Genomic DNA, 18548 nt, shown 5'->3' on the forward strand with positions numbered 1-18548 from the left:
TCTTTATAAAGTGCCTTTTTTGTTTTGTATAATGCCTTTTACCCCAAAATAAACCCTGTCTGATGTTAACTGTGTTCCCTGCTTTCTTTTCTGCGTTTGTCCGTTTATCTGCATGCCTCCCGCTTCAGCCTCTCTGAGTTGCTGTGTTTGGAGTGACCTCGGGAGGCAGCCTGTACGTAGCTGAGTTTCCCTTCCTCGTCCAGTTAAACCCCGTAGTGAAGTGCGGATGACTTTGACGCTCGTTCTATTACATTTTCCACTTCTGATTGTGTCGTAAGATCGTCTTTCGCTGTGGGTTCTCCGTGTCTGATACTCTGTTTTGTCTGTCTCTCTGTTTCCATTATTTGGAAGGACTGGAAGTTTTTTGTAGTGGCTATCTTATAGCTCTGCCTTCCCATGTTCTACTCAATCCTTTATTGACTCCACACGCTGAACAATTACAGAACAAGTACATCTCAGCTGCCTCTGCTCCTCGCTTTGACCAGTTTCCTTTCTGGATCTCAGCATTTACCTTTTTACTTTATATATACTTACACATCCAGTAATTGATTTATCTGATGTAAACATATTTTGTCTCCAGTTTTGGCAGAAGAGGAAATCCGTGTCCTTATTCCACCTCTTGAATGCCCATGTCCTTCCTCTCCTGGTCTTTGACGGTTAAAATATCTTTAGACTGGTCTCATATTTAACGTGTACATTTTCTCTAGTGACTCAAACACCACATTTGTTTGAATCTTCCTTCACAGTTGAGTGTAATAACACGCTCACCACGGGTTCTTTTGTTACACTTTCTCCATTTCTCTCTGAGTTGGCCAAAGTTGTCTTCTGGTAGTTTCTTCGGGATGAACTCATTTTAAGGATTTTCCTCTTAGATTTTGAATTTTCAAAACAAATTTGTCTTTTGTCTTTGTGTTTGAAAGACAGATTGGCTGGCTGTGAAACTCTCGGGTTACAATTTCCTTTTTGAGGATTTTGGAGGCATTAATCTTCTGGATTCCGGCCTTGAGTGTTGTCATGGTAACATCTGAGGCCAGACTAATGGTTTTCCCTTTCATGTGATTTGATTTATTTTTCCTTGGCTGCCAAAAGAATTCTTTCTTTATCTTTAAAATCCAGCAACTTTACTAGCATCTCTTGCCAATTTTTTCCCTGAGACATGTACCTTTCAATTTGTAGACAAGTCCTTCCTCCTTGTGAAAATTGTTCCTGAATGATATTAACATTTTTTTCTGTTATGTTAACTTTGTTCTCGTCTTCCGGGACACCAATTCTGCGTATGTTGGGTGTTCTTCGTCTGTCTCCCGCATTCTGCTCTTTCCTCTTGTCCTCCTTGGTCCTTTGCGGATTTCCATTTCGTGTTGCTCACCTCTCTCCATCCCATCTTTCGTTTCTCTGACTGTGTTCTCATTAGTGTTTGTACTTGTCTTTGCACTGCATTTGGTTGGCTTTGTATTTCAGGTTTTATGTTTTCCTCTTACTTTTTCCTTAACTCTGTCACTTTTTGTTCCATCTCTTTGTTTTCATCTCTGCTTTGAGCTCTTACTTATAGAACTGACTCTTCTATTAAACTTTCAGCTTTTCCTAAGCAGGGTGCAATATTTGGCGTGTGTTACAAGCCAGTGAGGTCTCCTGAAGATACAGCTTGTGTTGGCCTTTGTGTTATTTGCTTTTACTTCTCCCTTGGTTTCACTTAATTCACAGCACAGCCTCTCTCCTCCATCCAGCTCTTGAAGAAACTGCTTCCTGCAAATATGGCTTCCTGGTGGAATCCCGGTACAGTCCCGCCCTCCCTGCTCCGGTACCTGCAAACTCGGCCCACAGATCCCTCTGTTATGCGTCCTGTTCCTCGAGTCTGAAACCCGAGTAGAGAGTTTTCTCTGTGGCTTTGGCTTTTCCCCCCACTGTCTGCCCCTCAGGCAACCTTTCTCGGCCTCTGTTCATCCTTTGGTGTGACTTTGCTGCATGTGGTGGCCTTTCTCACGTATTGAGGCTCAGGCCTGCAGATGTGTTTCTCTTTGTTTTTTCTTTGTGCTTTGGTTAGTGTCTAAAGAAGAGGGGAAACCACTGTCTTTCCCTTGCCATTTAAGAACTGCTTTAATTGTTATTTAAATTTGCATTTCGTTAATTCCTAGTGAAGCTGAATATTGAAAATGTATTCTACGTAAGGAATTTATAGAAAATCCAGAATAAAGTGCAGTGTGGCAGTGGGAATTGACCTCATTTATGTCCATTCTGCGAGTCTGAAACTCTGACCTTCCCACACGGGGAAAGAGAACCGTAGTGGCTCTCCTCGGACCACGCACGGACTGATAACAGTTAGGAGGGCTCATTTGACATGGCCTTGATAAAGACAACAGCAAACAGATTTGTCTCAGTGACTCAACCACTCATGAATGAATTAAATACAGTTTTCTAGCAGCAACTTGATATAATTATTTTTATGCCAGCCTCAACGATGCCATCCGTCTACGTTCCGGAATTTATGAGGCTCCAAAAATGTTTCTGCATTTCAGTCCTAGTTCCCTTCCCCCGTCCTGACTCTGAGTCCCTCCTGGTCATCCCCTGTGCTGTCTGCTCTCCCACGCCCTCTGACACCACCGTGCATTGGCCGCATTCTCATGGCTGACCAGAGCCTTGATGCTAATCGTGACAATTCCCTGAATCCTCCACAAGGTCCCCAGTTCACACTTTCACCCAGAATCTTTGGCTGCCTCCTATATTTACTGACCCTGACCCTGAGCAGCACAGAAGGTGAAGGGCTTACGCCCTCCAGTGTCTGCTCTGCAGACGTGCAGGCACCTGCTTCCTGGGCTAACGCGTCCAGAGCATGTGTGTGCTGCTTTGGTCTCCACAGCCGCGCAGGAGGTTTAACCTGCTCGTGTTATTTTGGCAGGTAAAGCTCAGTGTCCTGCCTCGTGGCTCCCAACGAGCTGTGCTGTGGGAGGTGTTTCCTGTGCCTCAATGTTCCCACTGCCCCAGGTCGCAGCCTCTGGGGCTTGTCATTGGTCACGTTCTATGAGACGTGAGCCTCACCAGTCATTGGCTGCTGTGTTGTGTGTTGGCTGCAGCTTGGCTTCCAATGACTGCAAAGCTAAGTAGCTTCTGGGACTACCCCCACCCCAAATGCAAGCGTCTAGAATCACCCTCTGTAGTGGCCCAGAGAGCACAATGTAGATACTATTCATAGGATGCTCTCAGGTCTCGGCGCCTGCCTGTGCTCAGATCGAGATCTGAGAGGTGGCCGTGCTAGATGCTGGAAGGTAGGACTGAGGGTCCCAGTCCCCGTCGGCGAGGAGTCCCTGCTCCTGGGGAGGTGACCAGCCAGCAGGCAGACAGGCTCTCCAGGGAGGCCTCGTGGGCGTCTAGGCCCAGGGCTCCTTCGCAGTTTCAGGGAGAGGGCAGCTGTGGGGTTGCTGGTGCCGGTGGTGACACAAGCAGGCTCGTTGGAGAATGGAGCGGGGCAGGAGAGGACCTGGAACACCAGCTTCCTACAATGTTTGTAGAGAGGCCTAGATCCGGGCGGCTCCACTGACAGTGCAGAGAGCCGGGGAGTCAGGGTGGGGGGTACAGTATTGAGCAGGGGGAGTTGACATTTCTCATGCTCAGCTGAATGGGGGGGAGTGCTGTGCATGTGACTGAATCCTTCACTTTCCTCCCAACGCCTGGTTCTGGGTAATAAAGACAGTGTGCGGGGGGCAATCAGTGTCCTCTGGACAGCTCTTAACCCAGATGGTGCGCGTGCAGAAACTCTGCTAGCTGCACGTGGCCGGGTGTGATGGATGCTCGGCGCCCTGTTAGGTGGCGGTGATCTGATAGAACAACCTTGAAGCTTCTCTCGTTTGCGTGAGAAATGTCCCGAGCAGGGGCATGTTCCACAGATTTACTGCGAAGCAGGAGGGAGGGGGTGAAGGGAAACACTCCTTCTGTGCTCAGACCCTCTTCCCGCGCCCCCCGCCCCCGCCCCAGATACGGGGGACCAAGAAAGATTTGAGGGAGGTCACTCTGGGTTTGCTGTTACTGACCTCAGTGGGGGGTTGGGAACGCGTCAGCTGGGCTCTTTGAGGAAAAGAGCACCATTTTTCCATCACTTCAGAGCTTTCAAATTAATGTTTTACAATTAGAGGCAATGCATTAGTTCTCGCACATGTATGATTTCAGCCTTGGCAGGAGCAGCAGGGCCGCTGGGAGCTGAGGATGGGAAGCTGCCTCCTGACCAGGCACTGCCCCCTCCTCCCGCCCCTGGCTCCCACGCTGTGGTCCCCGCACCTGCCAAGGGCCTCATCTCCCAGCCTCCAGGCCTGGCTGGAATCCCGCCACCTTGGGTAGCCAGGCCGGGCTCAGCCAGCTTATTCCGGTTCTGGCGCTTCCAGGGACCCCGTGTGGCCGCGCCCCATTCATTCCGTCACCCGGGCCTGGGTGTTCTCATCGGTACATTGCGTCACATGGACTAGATTCTCCCACTGAGAATTATTCATGAGCTCCTCAGACGTCCGTGCTGTAGAGGAGACTCAAAAACCAACTGCCTGGGGTCTGAGCCCCGGCACTGGCCACTCAAGGCTCCTTCCTGTGGGAACAGCTGCCAGGAAATAATTCTCAGCGGTGGGAGCCTTCCCATTCCAGCCTGTGCTCTCGGTTCCTGCTGTGAGCTCCTTTGATCCACAGTGATCTCAGAGCAATGAGGGAGGAGGTGTCCCCTTGAGTCCCAAGTAACTTATCCTCGGCTTCACCACAGCAGAGGCTGGGGCTGCTTTTCTCTGAGGTCCCCTGTCCCTGCGGGAGGCTGCCCGTTCCCTTGCTGCAACACGGTGCGCAGAGCTTGCAAAGCTCCAGAAACCAGGCTGCTGCCCCTGGCCCAGAGCGGGGAAGCCAGTGCTGGGGTTTGAAGCTTTACCTCCAGGCAGGTGTCTGGACACGGCTGGATGCTCTGATACTCCCCTCCCCCAGAACCCTGTTAGCTGCATCCGGCAGCCAATGGAGGGCCCGGGGCCTTTAGTCCCTGCCTTCTGCTCTCCTGCATGTTTCATCTCATGCAGATGAGAGCCCAAGGGCAGCCTACCCCAGAGGGGGTGGCCCTCCCCAGCTGCAGTGAACTGAACAGGTGGGGTTCCGGCCCTCGTGTGGGCTCCCGCCGTCTGATGGAAGAGGCCAATTTACTCAAGGAGTCACTCATGCAGAGGTACAATTCACCCTGGGTGGGCGCTGCGACAGGAGGGGGCAGGGCATCATCAGGGAAGTTGAGGAGGCCAGTACTGGGAAAAGAACATTCCAAGTCAAAGGCATAGTGTGCGCAAATGCCCTGAGGCTGGAGACAGTAGGGTGGGAGTAGGAACAGAATAGTGGTTGGAATGGCTCACCACCGACAGAAAGGGGGAGTGTGGAGCAGGTGAAGCAGCAAGGCCTTGACCATGTAGGACTGGCTGCAGGTTAAAGGATGCGCCTTCACCCTGAGAGCCCTGGAGGCTTTGGAAGGGCTCCCATGGTGGGATTTGTATGCCTTCAGAAGAACTGCCAGAGGGGTCCAGGCAGGCCAGAGCGGGGACCGCTGCCCAGGAGAGCAGGAGAGGAGGCAGGACCAGGCCTCGGTGGCCTCTGCTTGGGCAGGACGGGCCCTCCAGGGGGCATGTGGCAAGGGGGCGTGTCACCTGACGATTAGTGGACGGGGCCAGAATGCCAAGGAAACACAAAGATGTTTTCTGCCCCCAACAGCAGTGGGCTCTCCTGAAAAAAATGGGAAGTGCTGGGACCAGGGACTCAGAGAAGGTGACAGACAGAGAAGGTGACAGATGGTGTGGGGGGATGAGGGAGAGAGGGGCCAGGGTGATCCCTGGCATGTGGAATGGGTGGGTGGCAGTGGCTTTCACTGACATGGGGAGCATCGGGAGAGGAGGTGAGGACCATGAGTTCAGCTGAGGCTGTGCTGAGGGAGAGGAAGGCCCCGTGGAGACGCGGTGGGCCACTGGATCCCTCAGTAATGTGGGGTCATTGCACGGGGCCACAGGAGGCTGTGTCCAGTGAGGGAGAGAGGGACCTGGCTGGGGAGCTCCAGCGTCCAACGGGTGGGAGAGGAGGGCCAGAGGCAGTCACAAGCAAACGTTTACTGAGGGATGTCACATGTCCCCTGTGCCCGGTGCTGGGGACACAGCTGCTCCCCATCACTCTGATTCTGGTTTGATTTACCCACACATTTATTGCAATGTCATCTATCGATGATGTGTACACACAGATGTACATGTACAGTGCAATGATGTGTGCACACAGACCATGATGACGTGTGCATGTAGAGGATGATGACATGTGCATGTACAGTATGATGACGTGTGCACATAGGCCACAATGACGCGTACACGTAGACCATGATGACGTGTGCATGTAGAGGATGATAACGTGCACATACAGTATGATGACATGTGCACATACAGTATGATGACGTGTGCACATAGGCCATGATGATGTGTGCATGTAGACCATGATGACGTGGGCAAGTAGGGGATGATGATGTGTGCACATACAGTACAATGACGTACACGTACAGTATGATGACATGTGCTTGTGGAGTAGACTGACTCTACATGTAAACATGAATGGACTGCTATCGCTGCCCTCAGAACTTCAGTACCCCTTTGGTGATAAATAAATGAAATCAATGAATATCTGGGGAATTCATTTGCAACTTAAGATACAAGAGGCTGGAATCTTGCAGCCTCAGCGATCACCTGGCTCACACAGAAGAACGGGACGTGTCCAGAGGCACACTGTGAGATGCTGCAGACTCAGCACCCCTTTCCCGACCTTGGCTCCTTGCTGCTCTCTCTATCCCATCTTACCAAGGGTCCTGGACTGGCTGGGGGTGTGCTGGTGTGGGGTGGGTGATGGTGGTGGCCCTGTAGTCTTAGGGACCGACGTGGGGACACAGAGGGGCTTTGCTGGAGGAAAGAGGTGATGCTCACCTGGCTCTTAACTGGTCACCAAATCTTTCTGAAAAAGTTCCCCCTGGGAACTGGAGCCTCTTCAAAGGGAAGCCCAGGTGTGTGAGGTGTCGGGAGCTCTGTCACCAGCACCAATGGGAGACTGGGGGTGCTCAGCACTGAGGGGGCGTCCCAGGGTCAGGCTGGCCGAGCTGGGTCTGCAGGGCAGCAGTGGAGACAGGGAGCGGGTGGGTGTGGGAGCCGAGCTGGGCCGGCAGGGAGAAGCCCAGAGGTCAATTCCAGAGTTCAGAAGAGCACTTTCTCACATCTCAGGCATCTGTGTGACAGCCAGACTCCTGAAGGGCTGGCGAGACCCCCACTGCGGAGGCGGACGACGGCGTGTTTTGGGGAGGGTGGGCTGGTGGCCCGCGTGCGCAAGGAGCTGGGACCACACGTCTCCAGGGTGTTAGTTTTCTGTGGCTGCCGTAACAAATGACCACAAACCAGGTGCCTTAAAACAACAGAAACTTATTGTCTCCCACTTCTGGAGGCCGGAAGGCTGAGAACAAGGTGTGGGCGGGGCCACGCTCCCTCCAGAGGCTCCAGGGGAGGGTCTTTCCTTGTCTCTTCCACCTCCAGGGCTTCCTCAGCTTGTGACCACATCACTCCAGTCTGTGCCTCAGTCTCCACATGGCCTTCTCCCTGTGTGTATGTCCCTCTACTGTCTCTTAGAAGGACACGAGTCATCGGATTTAGGGCCACCCTAATCCAGGATGATCTCATGGTGATTACATCTGAAAAACCCCATTCCCAAATAAGGTCATATTCTGAGGTTCCAGGTGGACATGGATTTTGGGGGGACGATATTCAACCCACCACAGGGCCCCATCCAGCTCTGAGCTTTGCAGCCACGAGTCCCGTGACCTGAACAATGGAAGCACACAGGACTCGATTCCTCCCTCGTTCCCACTGCCCCGGCTCGGTCCATGCTCAGGGCCCGTCAGCCCCCTCTGCACCGACCACAGGCTGTACCTGGATCTTCCAGCCTCCAGCCTCATGCCCTCTGGCTAGCCTCCTGGCAGCAGCCACGGAGAACCTGGTTGTGTCACCTCCGGTTTGAAATCACCCCAGGACCCCATCGTCCTTGGGATAGAGCCTGTGCTCCCTATTGAGGTGGACCAGCTCACCTGTGCTTGGCCCCATCACGAGCCCCACAACGCCTCCCCTGCCCCGTGTCCTGGCCAGGGCCAGGTGCGTGCAGCTGCTTGGAAGATGCCCTTCCTCAGGCCTCGTGATTTGGAAAAGTCTCTTCTGTCTGGAAAGCTGCTCCCTTGTGCTTGCACGGCTCCTGAGCATCCTGCAGCCTCAGCTCGAGTCACCTCTGCAAGGATGGCTTCCTGATGTTGGCCACTCCCATCCTCCAGGCAGAGTCCAGGCCGGCCTCTGGGTGCCCTCCGAGTATTGCTCACACTGGGTGGGCAGGAGTTTCCTGTTCAGTGTTGGCCTCTCTGGGTGACCCTCCCATCTGTAGGCCCCATGGTGGCCCCGGGAACAAAGGAGGTGCTGGGTGGGATTGTGGAGAGAAGGATGAGCGAGTGGCCCAGTGGGGCCTCAAATCCCGCTGGCTCAGCCATAAATCTTGGGTGCTCTCCTCCCACAGAGCCTCGCGGAGCCCCTTCCATCACTCCCTCCCCTGACGGGTTGCCGGGCTGCATCCATTCCCCCACAACGGAGTACTTAAATCCTCCCCAAATGTTCCTTGCAAAATGATGAGCAGCTCCAGAGAAGGGTCTCGGGGAGCACGGGCGGCTGTCTTGCCATTATCTTCCACGATCCATCTTTCTTTGCGATAGCAAGCGGTGTCTGCGGTATTTCATAATTGGTGAGATGAACAGCCCCTGCTTCCCGAGATGGTCAGGAATAACTCAGTTTTAAAGACCGCATCCTAACAACTGGAATGGGCCGATTATTCCAGGGGAATCCGCCGAGAACCGTTGCCGCACGGGGTAGGAAAATGCACCTGAATTATTGCTGAAACTTTGCTAAGAGATTCACGTCGCTCGTTGCCAGGAGAGACATTAATGCCCATTTATTAAAAATGTGTTTGAGGTTTTATCTCCCATAGAAGGATTTGTTTTATTTAAGTTTGTCCTCTGAAATGCTTACTGGGGCAGGGCCATCCGTCTGTCCTTCCCCTGACTCATGCCTGTTGACGGAGGGTCCCGTGGGGACCAGGACTTGGCCTGGAGAGGGTGGGAGAAGCAAGACACACATGAGGTGGGTCAGCAGTGTTTCGGGATGAGAGGAGGCTCCGTCACCCGGCTCGGGACGAGCATCCACCCGGAGGGACTATTTGAGTTTTCCGGGGTTGAATGTTCAGTGTATCTGTGATGCAGTGGGTGGGTGGGTGGGGGCACCATTTTCACGGAGGCAAAGAAGAGTTTGCATATCAGGGACGTGAGACCCTCCAGGGGCCTCCAGGACCATCGAGCATCATCCCGCTTTCACGGGACTTGCTAGAGATGAGCAGGTCAAGAAGCTCCGCAAGAGGGCAGAGCGGGGTGGTGACATGGCCAGGCTGCGTGCCCAGGCCTGGAGCCCGTGGTCTCCTTGCTGAGCTGTCTGAGGCCAGGGTTTGGGGGTGTTGGCCAGAGCAGCCTGCCCTGGAAGCTTTCCCACCTGAGCAGTGGCGACTCCTCAGCCTTCAGCCCCAGCTCACGTCACCCTCTGTCCAAGGACCCCTCCAGCCTGGGCAGACCAAGCTGACCCTTTTCTGTGGCCCCCACAGCCCCCAGCTGCTGTTTTACAACAAATAATTCTTTGCAACCCCTCCAACTCCAGGGGCCCCTGCCTCTTTACTTCTCCCCGCCTTTGGTGTCACCTGTATCCATTAGGAGACAGATCTTGGGACGTATGAGGGAGAAGGGAGCAAGCACCTTTCAGGAACCATGTCTCAGGTGGCAGAACTGGAGAGGTCCCTAGGGACTGACTGGTCAACCCCTCCTGGAGGTGGCGGGAGCCCGGGAGTGAGAAACCGCCTCTCCAGGGACACCCATGTGGGCACCAGGTATAACAGGGTGCCAAGAGGAGTCGAAATCATAGACAGGATGTAGAGTGGTGGGTAGTAGGAGCTGGACCGGGCGAGCTGGAGCTGTTGTTTGATGGGGACAGAGTTTCAGTTTTGCAAGACGAAGAGAGTTCTGGAGATGAATGTGGTGATGGTTGTGCAACAGTGTAAAATCTGCTGAATAACACTGAGCTGTCCACTTAAAAATGGTTAAGAGGGTAAGTTTTATGTTGTTATTTTGCCACAACTGAAAAAAGAAAATAAAATTAAAGAAAACCCACCAATTAAACAGAAATACAGAGTTCAGATGCCTCCTCTCAGGGTTTAGAAATTGGTCTGAGATTTTGTTAAACACTTAGCAAGGCCTGTTTGCAGGTGGACAGTGGCCCGTGGCGCCTTTGCTGTGAACAATACAAGGGTGCAGTGCAGAAGTGGTGGCCATGCTTGAGCAAGCCATACCTGAAGGTGTCATTGCTGTAAAGGATGTTTTGCCAAGGAAAGGTGCTCCAAGGAGGCAGGCAGGTGCCAAGCAGGCCTGTGTGCACAGGTGGGTCTTGACTTGGGTCCTTGAGCATAGAGATGACTTTGAACCTGTCTTCTAATGGGACCTCCTATCTCCCAACAATTTTTACTGCATCTCATAGCATGATATGACCAATGTGGGACTCTGGGCAACTCTGAAGTCCTCTTGAGAAATGACTCAGGTGGAGCTTGGTTGGCTTGTCAGGTTGAAGTTGGCTTCAGAGCTGGTGGCCATATCTGGGCCGTGTTGACACATCAAAGGACCACCAGAGGGGCCACTCTGTGGAGGCAGCTTGGGGCTGGCTCTTGGGAAATGCTGAGCTCCCCCCTTGGGAGCTCCCCTGGAGGTGGCTTGTGGCTCCCTGGACGCTGGCCTCCGCCTTCCCTGGGAAAAGTCCGGGAAATAGCCTCTGTCCTGGAGCCCCCAGCAGGAGGCAGCCCCGCCTGCACCTTGGTTTTAGTGAGACCCAGGGCAGACTCAGACCTCCAGAGCCACCAGACAATATGTTTGCGGTGCTGGCATCACTCAGATGGGCTGCAGCATCTGTGGGATGCTGGTCCCCGTGACTCCTGACTCCTGGCTGGTGCACTTCTCCATGCTGCACTCTCTGCCGCCCCCTGGTGGCCGGGCCTGTAATGGCTGGTCCTACTGTCTTCCCACCTTACTCCCCTGCTCAGGGGTGACTGGGCACATGCCACGCGCTAACCATTCCTGCCCATCAGGTGGTCCGGTCTTCACGAGAGCCAGCTACCTTGTCTCCACTGTTCTGAAGCCTGGAGAAGTCGGGTGCCACCCGGGATCACAGAGGCAGTGAGCCCAAGAGCAGAGCCTGGAGCTCAGAACTGTGTGAGCCCAAATCCTGTGTTACAGCCATGGAAGGAAGGGGTCTCTGTTTCCCGGGGCTGCTGTAACAATTACCAGAGACTGGGGGCCTTAAAATGGCAGAAATTCATTCTCTCCCAGTTCTGGAGGCCAAAAGTCGGAAATCAAGGTGCCAGCACGGCCGTGCTCCCTCTGAGGCTCCAGGGGAGGACCCTTCCCGCCTCTTCCGGTTCTGGAGGCTGCGGAAGCCTCGGCCAGTGGCTGCCTCACTCCGCTCCGCCTCCGTCTCCACGTGGCCTTCTCCCTCTGAACCTGCGTCTTCTCCTCTCCGGTTTCTGATAAGGACCCTTGTCCTTGGATTGAGGGCCACCTGGACATCCAGGACTTAATTACATCTGCAAAGACTTGCTTTCCAAAAAAGGCCACAGTCAGAGATTCTGGGGGCTAGGATGTGAACATACGATATTAGGGGCTGCTGTTCACCCTGCTCCAGACGGGGCGATCAAGAAAGGAGGTGGCTGGGGGCCTTTGGGTTGCGGGCACTGAGGCTCAGGGCTCTCGGGGATGCAGTCAGGCCTCTGTTGGCTCAGACCTAGGAGGGGGGAGTCAGGATTCTGGGCCGATGCTCTGTCCAGGAGTGAGGGTGGGGATGAGGGCCGAGCGTCTTAGAGGACCACATCTGCCGGCTAGGGCGGAGGAGGAGGGCAGTGAACGGGCACTGGGGCGCCAGGCAGACGCGGTCCTGCCCCGTCTCCACCGCGTGTGCGGCAGCTCATTTAGTCTCCACGAACCCCTCCATCTTCTCATTTCCGAAGCGGAGCAGCCACAGCGCCTGCTCCCCAGTGTTCTTGAGGGTTTGGTGGGATCAAGGCTCTAAAACAGCTGGCCAGGCACTGATGTGCGGCGGGTGCACACACTGACACACAGTGGGTGCATACACCGACAAACAGTAAATATATACACTAACGCACAGCAGGTGCACACATGGCCCGCAGGTACACACACTGACAGGCACACAAGCACAGTAGGTGCACACACTGACACACAAACACACAGTGAGTGCACACACCAACACAGCAATGCACAGCGGGTGTGCATGCTGACACAGCAATGCACAGTGTGTGCGCACACCAACACAGCAATGCACAGTGGGTGCACCTGCCGACACAGGTGGGGGCACATACGCAAGCTCTTCCTTCCCCTCTGTCACAGCTCCACTGCCCCCTCGCAGGCACTGCTGGACATTTTTCTTTCTGCCGCTGCCTGGCCACCTCCAGGAGGGTGGGACTCTCAGATTTGCTGGTTTCTGCATCCTCCTTGGCCCCCACCTGGCGGGCAGCAAGGATGGAGCAGGTCCTGTGGTCCAGAGAGTGAGACGGCCTGAGTGAGGGGCGCAGGCGGGCTGCTGGGTGCGGGTGTAATGCAGGAGGCTGGCCTCCGGGCCGTGGATGCATGGGAGGCGGGGAGTCCAGGAGAAGCTTCCAGGGGGGGCCTGCGAGAGTGCTGGGGGCTGCAGGGTGGGCGGGAGCAGTGGGGGCTGGTGTGCAGGGGCCGGGGCCTCCGGTGACCCTGGTCCACAGGGAACAGTCCACAGAAGCCCCATGTGGCTGTCATACCGAGTCCATCCTTGTGGCTTTGCATGCTAGGCAGGGACGCGATGCTTGTGTCCGTGAGGAAGTGGGGCCTCAGGAGGTGATTTGCCCAGGAGCACAGTTTGTCAGCCATCCAGCGGCGACCTGCCCACCATTTCCTGTAGGGGCCCCTGTGACCAGAGGCCTCAGTGGGATGGGGCTTCAGCTGCCGTCTTCCTGTTCTAGGCCACGCCTGCCAGAGGGCTGTCCCCTCCCCGGTCAGCAGCACGGCACCCCAGGACTTGTGAGCAACACAGATCCTCGGGCTCCACCTGGGCTGTGGGGGTGGCCTCGTGGTCTGCTCCCTGGCTGTCTGGGTCGTGCTTATGTGTACATGAGATTGAGAACCCCAACTCTAAGCTGCCTGTCACCGTGGTGTCCCAAGGCCGCCTTCTGGAGCTACGCTAACCTGCTGCTCAGCTGAGGGGTTCCTCCAGTGCCCCAGGACTTACCAGCTTTGTCTGGAGGCACCATTCTCTCTCTGTCCAACCAGGAGAGCTCCCCACGCTGTCTCCTCCAGAAAATAAGAGCTTTGCCCTTCGAATGGGATGTGAGGCTAGAAAGCAGGTTGGAGGCCTGGGGGAAAGATTTGTTAGAAAACATAAAGGAGAAAAAAGGGCAGGTGAGCGTGTTCACTCACTGGCCAACATTCACTGAGCCCCTGTCATGTGAGGCCCACATGCTCACGGCGTAGACACAGATGGATCTGGAGGCATCCCTACCCTTGAGAACCCAAGTCAGGGCCCACCTGTGCACACAGACCAGGCTTGGGTGCTGCCAGCATCTGCCTGCCTCCCTGGAGCATCTTTCCTGGGTGAAGTATCCTTTCGAACAATGACACCTTCAGGCACAGCTTGCTCAGGCACAGCCAGCCCTCCATTCTGCACTGCACCCTTTTCATTCTTCAAAGTAGAGGCCACACGGGCCACTCTCCACCCGCAAGCAGGCTTCGCTACGTGTTTTAACAAAATCTGAAACCAATTTCTAAACCCTGAGAGGATTTATCCGAACTCTATTTCTATTTGTTTGATTTTTCTTTGAAAAATTAAGAAATTTGGCCATACTTGACCTGGATGTCCATGGGGAACATTCCACTGGACATAAGTAGGCCACCCCCTTGACAAGGGCTAGTGGTCTCTGGTTCATCATGGTGCCCACTGCTCTCTGCTCTCCTGGCTTGGGTCAGTCACTGAGCTGGGCTCCTGGGTCTGCCACGTCCCCGCCCAGGAGCCTGGTGGCCATTGTCTGAGTCAGGTCTGGTGCCAGGCGGGCTGAGCTGGGCCTACAGAGGAGCCACAGACCACATGCAGGGGAGAGGGAGGAAGAGGGAGGGAGGTGGCTCCTCTGCAGCTCTGAGGTGTGGCGGGCGTGTGCAAGGACAATTTGAGGACACTCTGATGGTCCTGGGGAGACTGGGTCAGGCCAAGTGCCAGTGTTTGTGAGCATCGCTGGTGCATGTTGTGGCAGGTCATTGAGTCATCGGTGTGAAGGCAGGAGCGTGTCCTCAGGACAGGTGGACCTGGCTTCCACGTACTAGTCACTGTCTGTGTGGCTCTGGAGGGTGACCTCGCCTTCCTGAGTCTCAGAGTTCCCATCTATAGATGGGGGTTGATGACACTCCAGAACGGCTGTGAGGACTAGACGGAACGACGTATGTGAGGCCCCAGCTCGGCTCCTCAGACCCTGAAAGGGCTCAAAAAGATCCTTTCCTGCCCTCCGTCTTCATCTCCTGCCCTGCTCACAGAGAGGGGGCGACTTCTCATGGTCCCCCATCCTCGGGACAGACGTGACCAGGGTTGGCCCAGGGGTCGCAACCCTGGAGCTTCCTAAATCATCTGCCGTGTTCTTCTGCAGCGATGTCACGGTGGTCATCCTTCTCAAGTCGCACACGCACGCGCCTCCTCATTCAGAGCCACCCTGACGCCACCCCTTGAACACGGGGAGCGCCGGCTGCCCTTTGACGGAGGCCCGAGCCCTGGGACGTTGGTTACCCGCAGGGAGGTGTCGAGCCAGATCTCACGTCTGCGTTTGTCCTTCCGAGGGCTCCTGGGTTTTTTTCCCCTTCTTTTTAATAATGATTGGTTTATAACATTATATAAATTTCAGGTGTAAGTCATCACATTTCGGTTTCTCTGTGGACTATCTCGTGTTCGTCACCAGATGTTTGCAAACCACGAATCTGATGGGGAGTTGATATCCACAGTGTATAAAGAACTCACGCCACTCAACAACAAAGAAACCAAACCACCCAATTAAAAAGTGGGCAAAGGACCCGAACAGACATTTTTCCAGAGAAGATACACAGATGGCCAACAGGCAGGTGAAAAGATGTTCAGCATCACTAACCATTAGGGAAATGAAGATCCAAACGACAATGAGCTATCACCTCACTCCCGTCAGAATGGCTGTAATTGAGTTTACTGTAAGTACATTTGACTAATGACAGGCCAATGAACCTGCCTGTGTTAAAGTTCTCCCTGCTTGGAGCCTTCACGCTGGACTGCTTGTCATTCCTGAGTTGTGTGGCTCTGTCATCAAGACACTGCTTCCTTCCCGTCTGCCATCCCACCCATCCCCTCCGGCTTCTGCAAAGACCCCTTCCCCACCCCCTCCCTGCATGGGACTGAGGCTGCTTTGGGTGAAAGGCCAACAGGGCGGGCCATTTGTCTCTGAGCCCCTCCCTGCCTAATGTCGAGCCAGGGGCTAGGAGGCACAGGGAGAGGGGGCATCCCCAAGGCGGGCCATGGTGGGATCCTAGGATGCTCCAGTGGCCCCTCCAGGGTCCTCCGGGAGAGAGAGCGCTTCCCGCCTCCCTGTTCTCGGGATGCCTGGCCCCTTAGCATCCAGCAGCCCTCATCTGAGGGAGAGGAGGGACCGAGCAGGGATTCCCGACGTGGCTACTGCAACTTTCAGCAGTTTCCTCACTCTCTGGGTCTGCTGTTCTCTCGCTGCCCAGCAAATCGGTGAAGGGAGCCGACCTAGTCATCCACGCTCACGTTTGTTCTAGAAGCATTTATTGAGAACCTGTGGAATTCTCGGCCTACGATCATGAACTTTCATGAGCACAGCTGCCTCGTTAATTCAGAAGTGTGTGCTGCGTTCCTACTGTGGGGATGGCAGGGTTCCTCCTGCTGGGGCAGGCTGGGCTCTGCTCGCAGGGAGCCGACGTGTGTGTGTGTGTGTGTGTGTGTGTGTGTGTGTGGACCCAGCCCGTGGTCAGGGGCTTTGCTGGGGGCACTTGAGCTCTGCTTGGGGCTGTCCAAATGCTAGCTGAGGGGGGCCCGGAGACAAGCGGACATGAGGGTCTGTCTCCCGGATGAGGGGAGAGGAGGGTACCAGGTCTGTGGCCTGGGGACAAAACAACGGCTTCTGGGTGGCCCAGAGATTGGTGTTTCCTTGTTTCCAAGATTTGGAGGGTAACATTAGTATCTTCTGCTTTCAGGACTTCACAGGGGAGAACAGGAAAGTTGCCATTTTCAAAGCGAAGATCTTTGAAAACTCCACAGGTCTGAGCCAAAAGTGTTGGAGCAGAGGATGCTTGAGAGCAAGTGGAAAGCACTGGAGGAGGTGGGTCTGGCCACCAGCGGGGACACCGGCTTGGGCGGGGGAGTGGGGGGTCCTGTCCATCCTGATCTCTGCTCTGTGTCCACTCTGCATGACGTCCAGGGCCAGGTTGTGGCCTCTTTTCCTGGGTCCAATGTCATTGCAAAGTTTGCCTCGGAGCAGAGACCTGGCTGCGTGGAACGGGAAAACACTGAAGTAATTCCATCCTTTGCACTGGGGGTTGGCAAAATGCAGCGCTTGGGCCTGATCTGGCAGGCTATCTTTGTAAATAAAGTTTTATTGGAACACAATGTCCATTAGTTTAGGTATTGCCTGTGGCCGCTTTTCCACCAGGACAACACAAAAAGACATTTACAGGAAAAGTGGGCCAATCCCTAATCCAGAGAAGTATGGAGAAATTTACTAAACATCTCTGTATATTCACAGGCCAGATCTAAAACATTTTACCATTTTGCAATATGCGCTTTAGATCCTTGTATGTGTGTGTTTTTGAAAGAACAAAGATCCCAGTTGTACTTGCAGGCTCCTCCACGACCCTTTCTGCTCCATCTATTTGTGGAAGTAACCACTAACCCGAGCTTGGCATGCATTATTTTTATTCCTTTACTACGTCTATATTTGTAATATAACAATATCCAGTATTGTTTGTGTTTAGAATTGTGTACGAATGGAATCTACGTACTCCATAATTTTTTCAAAGTCGATCCAGTCGTTCGTTCATTTTAGCTGCAACGCAGTGGTGTCCGTGACTTCTCCCTGCCTTCCTGCTCTGCTGGATGATTAGGCCCCTTTTCGTTCTGGCTATTGCAGACGCGGCTGCCATGCTCGTGGCCTGCCTCCTCGCCGTGAGTTTATGCAGCAGAGCTCTGCGGCAGGAGCATCTGGAAACGGATCTGCTGCGTTGTAAGGGGTGTGCCTCTTGGCTGGCTACGGCCAAGTGGTCCCAGCGCACGTGCACTGGGCCTCCTTACATGTACTACATGTTATCTCATCAATCCTGGCAACAGCCCTACGAAGCATAGACTCTATTATCCCATTTTACAGACAAGACAATCAAAACACATAGAGGCTGGATACCCAGCCCAAGGTCACACAGCTGAGAAGTGGTGGAGCCAAGATGCAAAACCTTGGCCATCCCGTTCTAGGGCCAAAGAGCTAAACCTCAGCATCCTGCTGCCTGGGGGGCGCTCCAAGGTCTCGACCATTTTCTGTGCCACCAGCTGTGAACACGAAGTCCAGTCCCTCTGCACCCTCCACAACACGTCATGTGGTCAGACTGACCCCTCTGCCAATCTGGGGAGGTGTCATGGGGAGCTTAATGTAGACTTCCCTTATTGTTAGAAACCATAGGCATCTTTTTACATTTAATGTCCGTGATGGTTAGTTTCATGTATCGACTTAGCTAGGCTATAGTACCCAGTATTTAATCTAACCCTAGCCTAGGTGTTGATGTGGAGGTGTTCTGTAGATGTGGCTGACACCCACCATCAGTAGACTTTAGTGAAAGGAGATGACCCTCAATGGTGTGGGTGGGCCTCATCTAATCAGTTGAAAGCCTTACAAACAAGTGCTGAGGTTTCCAGAAAAGAAGAAATTCTGCCTCAAGACTGCACCACCAGCTCTTGCCTAAATCTCCTGCCTGCTGTCATGCCAGCCCCCTTGTGTGAGCCCTTCCTTAAAATGAACGAGCTACATCTCCCGTTGGTTCTGTTTTCTCTGGAGAACTCGGACTGATGCAGTGGCCATTCACGTGTTCTCTCCTGTGACCTGCCTGCATTTATCTTTATATATTTCAGGTACTGAAACCTGTTCAGTTATGGTAGTTGAAATAATTTCCCTCAGGCTGTGACTTACCTTTATGCTATCTTTTTGATGAACAAAATTCTCTCCCTTTATAGTTTGTGGATTTGTGTGTGCGTGCATGCATGTATGTGTTGTTAAGAAATCTCTGCCTTGTGGTCCTAAAGATATTCTCCCGCATTTTCTTTTAGAAAGTTTTGCAGTTTTCTTTTATCCAATAGCAGTGGGTTTGCGTG

This window comes from Equus przewalskii, chromosome 29 (genome assembly GCF_037783145.1).
Source record: "Equus przewalskii isolate Varuska chromosome 29, EquPr2, whole genome shotgun sequence".
Classification (NCBI taxonomy): Eukaryota; Metazoa; Chordata; class Mammalia; order Perissodactyla; family Equidae; genus Equus; species Equus przewalskii.